The 5,375-nt window shown below is 37.3% G+C and overlaps 1 long non-coding RNA gene across 1 annotated transcript; it reads left to right on the top strand.

Moving 5' to 3' along the window:
* Positions 1–3,559: 3,559 nt before the first annotated feature.
* On the top strand, positions 3,560–4,837 carry LOC115430323 (uncharacterized). Its single transcript, XR_003936923.1, has 4 exons — positions 3,560–3,794; positions 4,176–4,283; positions 4,521–4,661; positions 4,750–4,837. It is a non-coding gene; the product is annotated as an uncharacterized LOC115430323 (long non-coding RNA).
* The last annotated feature ends 538 nt before the right edge of the window (positions 4,838–5,375 follow it).

The raw sequence follows: 5,375 nt of genomic DNA, 5'->3' as shown, positions 1-5,375 counted from the left end.
CAAAAAACCATATATATATATATATATATATATATATATATATATATATATATATATATATATATATATATATATATATATATATATATATATATATGTATTTAACAAGGTTTTCTATGCGTCCCAACTTCAGGGACAACCAGTAGTTTTGGCTAACACAGAGTGTTACTGAATCATTCTTCATCTTCTGTTCTTATAGTCATAAAAGAATCACTTAAAATCATAAATTATCTATAACATTAACAAAAAAAGACTGAAACCAATGAGATGTAATTCATATCTGCATGTAATACATCATTCATTGTTCTGCTGTAGTCCAGTCACTGGAAAAGATCTGTATCTGCACCAGGTGACATGGTGGTGCAGTGGATAGCACCCGTGCCTCACAGCAAGAAGGTCCTGGGTTAGATTCCAACACCATTCGATGGGGGTGGGACCTTTGTGTGTGGAGTTTGCATGTTCTCCATGTGTCTGTGTGGGTTCTCTCCATGTACTCTGGCTTCCTCCCACCATCCAAATGTGAGACTGATATTTTCTCTCTATATGTCAGTCCTGCGATGATCTGGCGACATATCCAGAGTGTACCTCGCCTTTGCCCATAGCTGGGATAGGCTCCAAGTGACCCTAATAAAGGGGGTTCAGAAAATGAATGAATTTATTTGATGATGATGTCTTTGACAGCTTTAATTCACAACAGTAAATTATTTTTTTTTATCAAATCTGTAAAACCAGAGTCATAGCCTAAATATCATGAATGAATATCTAAATATCATGAGTCTTTCCATGACTACGCACCTGAATCTCTTCCCTCACAGTGAACAATTTTGTGTACTCCACCATAAACAATCCATTTGTTTACAAACAGAGCTGGTAGGTCAGGCTTCATTGCGTCTTGCAACTGCAGATTCAGATGCATAATCACAGAAAGATGCTTGATTTAATTGGAAGCTTTTTTCTTTTTTAGATTTTTAAGAAGAATATCTTGTCGGGTGATGTCATTTTTTTTTTACTTTATTCATAGAGCTTTTCAACATTTATAGAACTCTTCAACATTTAACAAATATAACACTTTTCAATTTCAAATAAGGAAGTTATTTTCTATCCGATATACACATCATTTATATTGAGGGTGGATTGAAGCTTTATTCAACTATAGCAAAATGAGGATCAATAAAGACCCATGAGGAAAGAGCCAGGGATGCTTTATTATTGTCAGTTATACTGTTAAAAAACAGTATGGCTTCACACTTTTTGGCTTCATGGCTTTAATCTGGGGTTCAGTCTGAAGTCAGGGGGAAAACACACTGTGTTCTCATCTCTCAAAGTCATATCTGATCCTTTTCCACTCCCGTCTGTAAACTTATCTGGCATTAGGTTATCAGTCTAACTGATCAGTTATGAAATCCAGAGGAAGGAGTCTTTCTGTCTTTTTTTAATTTTAGCCTGACATTTTGAAGCAGTTTCTTGTATTGCACTCGAGAAATGACAGGTCAGTTTAATGCTTTTCTTGTTTGTCTCTAATGTCCAGGGTGGAAACACAATCCCTTTTATAGAGGGTATGCACGTGACGTCACCGCTAGCGGAAGTCACCGCAATTACGCCCGCTGAGTGGCAGAAAGAGGGAGATGAGTAGAGGCTTTGGTTTGAATACTGCGAAAACTTTAGAACAGTCTAAAAAATGGGGAAGAGCTGTTGTGCCACTGATTGCACAAATAGGTTTAAAAAGCACTCGGAGCTATCGTTTTACCGGCTACCTAAAGCAAAGACAGAGGAAGCAGATGGATCGCTGCAATTCGTAGAAGTAACTGGAATCCAGGCAACGAAACCTGGATTCGTGTCAGGTAATGTTAATCTATGCTGTATTCTTGTGTAAAATCATACCTTAAATTACAGATCGTTTTGGCTAACGTTACTTCTTAGTAAAGCTCTGGCACAAAGCTGTTGTAGCTGTGTTGTATCAAGTATTTGATGTTAACCCTACTTAAATATCCACAGTACCAGTAGATCATCCACTCACTTGGGTCAATACTAAGGGTTCAACTCCAGTAAATCAGTAGTGAACTGTGAGCACTACTGCTGGGCCTTTACCTTGGCAACAACCGCCAAGAAAATACGTCTGCACTGACAGAAAACCTCCAAAACAATAGTATGTTGAATTGAAAGCACTTACCAGCTGTAATTCTCTACACTGAAAAAAATGATTCTGACCCTTAGTAAATGTTACATATAAATATCAAGCATATTTTAATAAAATATTTGTGTTATTTGACTCCACTAATAAAATATAAATAATTCCAACATAAAAAGTCAAAATTAAGGCAAACGTATTTCATTCAATTAAATCTAACTCAAAAAAAATTAGTTCATCTTAATGTGCCCATAATGCTGCGTTCTTTTAGCACTCGGAACTTGGAAAGATCCGGGTCGGAAATTCCAACTTCTGAGGTAAATGCGTTTCATTGAGCAACCTTGGAAAACATGGCGGGCCATAGTAAGTTGATGTTTGCTTGGATGTCTTTAGAGTATTTAAAAACACTTCTGGAGAAGTACCTCAGCTACTTAAGGGAGAGAGATAGAAAGAGAAATGTCATACGGTGAAAGTATGACTTCTCCAATACTCATGAACGCACCAGCAAGGGGACTCCTGTTTGGGAGCTTTGAATTTGCCGCATGCGCACACACATACCGCCTTTTCAGGATCTTGCCACATACAAGTCGGTTAGCCTCCTCACTCCGGACACCTGCCACCTACTTTGGGTAAGTCTTTAATATTCATTAATGTGTCTTAGTTTTACTTTAACCACAGTGTTTGTACATTTTACTTTACTTCAACACTTCACGTTTAATTCGGCTCTAAGACGCTATTTAGCCGCTATCAGAGATGGTGAGGTGAGTTAGCTAGGACTGAGCCAGACTGTTTCAGACAACTGGACTCCTGCTCCAACAATCTATGAATTTTTTCAGTGTGTTTCGGGTGCAATAAGTGCCTGGCTTGCTAAAATCGGAGGGCCTTTGTTTTTCTGGGCGGCAGAAGCGGTGGTGCTGCTGCTGTCCACCGCACACGCCTGTGCGGCGTTATCACCTCCAAGTTGGTCTTAGGTTAGTACTATGACTGGTTTGGTTCTGCGGCTCACTTATTTACTGTGTGTATGTTTATGTATTATAGTTGGATAAACACTGAAAGAGCCGACTCGTTTCAAAGGTGTCTGACTAGCTCCCGTATAGTTTATAGAGAATTGATGTTAATGATTCAGTGCATGCTTTGGATGCTGAGAAAAGTCAGTCTTATGTTATGAACAGGTTATTTTTAGTATGCACAGGTTTGACTCACTAGATGTGGCCGTTACAGACATGAGACATACAGCAAGAGACATGACATTACAACTAAAAAACAAAATATAAACACCTTAAGACTTTGTTTTGAACATGAGAATTATATGAAAATGTATTTACTATCAATGCATTTCTTTTAATTTGTGATTTAAAATGTTAATAAATACGTTAAAAATGTTCATTTTTTAAAATGAAATGTGTGATAAATGAATGCTGTAAGGTGAACTATAGCCATTTCGCAGTAGTATAGCACAGAAAGTAATCTAGTAGTGAATAAATACCGAAAATAACATAGCACCTTTTTCCTTACTTAACTCTAATCTGTCTTTTGTTATGCATGTATTACTGAGGCACAGTTACAATGTAGACTTTTTACTCACGATTTTGTATATTTGTGTTCTTATCTGGCAAGGTTTAACTCATTGGGTTTTCAACCCAAGGTTGGGACCTTTATTGTCTGGGTAAGTACACTTAAGAAAAAGATTCCTCACAGCCATGTTAAACTTGGAAGTGATACATCAATCAGTCAGTTTAAATTGAACATTAATCTCATAATAGATCTGCCAATTGTGCCGAGGATAGATAATAAAGTATAGGTGTGTATAAGTGTGTGGTATCTTTCTTAAGGTCACTCTGTGGTCAGAAAGGATGGGACAAGCTAAGAATGCTGTGAATTTAAAAAAGTTAATTAGATCATCATCAGGTTGCCATAAGGTGTAGTCATGATTGTCTATACACATAGAGTAGGTTGAACTACATGTGCGTTTTCATTCTGTCTGTATAATCAAAGTTGGTTTCCCTGAGGTGAAGTAATGTGTGATTTTGTCTGCTCTTCTTGATAGGAGATGATGCCTAATACTTTCTCATACAGAAGAAAAGAAGTGGTGCATGGAAGTCCGTGTGCTGGAGAGTTTAAAGTGAGGTGGCCTGCACTTTTCTATGTTGATGAGGTAAATACAGGCTTGCTCCCTCCTCTGTGCCTTTTTTCATTGTGCTTTTTCACTGTGCATTATGATTTAAAGAATTGTTTTTCTCTGAATGGATTTGAGGCAGTTGACTAAAACATGGTACACAAATTCTTATGCTATGAAACAACCTCAGCTGATGGTGGGGTCTTGGATCATCATTACATAAATCGCTAAACACAGTACTCTTTGTCTTCTGCCACTTTCTTTTACGTGTAACAGATAAATGCTGAGTTTCGGCGAATTATAACACATCCGCTGGAGATGACCTTCATGGCACAGTTGGACAGTCTTCAGCCTCAGCTGAAGAAGGGAGGTGTCACAGGCCAGAAACCAGCCAAACATCTGCACATCTGACAAGAGGTAACTACATTCATTTAATGTTGTTTAAAATTAGTAGTATGTGTGCTTTGATATACTCTCTAAGTGTTTGAACCTATTGTGGTTTCAGTAACAGCCTGGATTATTACTGTAAGACACTTTTCCACATAAAGGATGATGAAATGTTATAGAAGCAAAATCATCCCTATTTTCTCAGGTGGGGAGTGAACATAAACTACCATACATGTCACATATTACATAATCACACTTTACTATTTTGTAATCAAAGAAATAAGGTTATTTACAGTATAACCAAAGGTTGAAAATGAAAATTCCAAATGTTTTTATAATTATTCAAGTGTTTGGAAATGTTTATATCAGTGGAATCTCTTCACACAGGGTATGCGTGATGTTCATTGGAGAAGGGCAGCAGTCCTCAAGGCACTTTGCCTCTACTTTGGTGAGGATGACGGACATCTGATCCATGAGTATATGGTAAGTTAGTGTATTTGCTTTACATTTTTGAATATAACTTGTATTCTTTACCTGTACAAAGTTTCTAAAGTTGTTGCCGTAGCTGCGGTTTGCCACTGGTTCTTTCATATCTGACAGAGGTGTCTAGTGTGTGTAAAAGAATCAGTTATTGTTACAGTGCATGATAATAGATTACTTGACATGTAGTGTAGCTTCTAGTGCTGCTTTACCTGTTAAAGTCAGTATGGTAAAATATTTTGTTCCTGTCGCTTGAAGTATATT

Source organism: Sphaeramia orbicularis, chromosome 12 (assembly GCF_902148855.1).
Source record: "Sphaeramia orbicularis chromosome 12, fSphaOr1.1, whole genome shotgun sequence".
Classification (NCBI taxonomy): domain Eukaryota; kingdom Metazoa; phylum Chordata; class Actinopteri; order Kurtiformes; family Apogonidae; genus Sphaeramia; species Sphaeramia orbicularis.
Note: the sequence above shows the minus strand (reverse complement) of the source record. Positions and strands in the feature narration are given on the sequence as shown.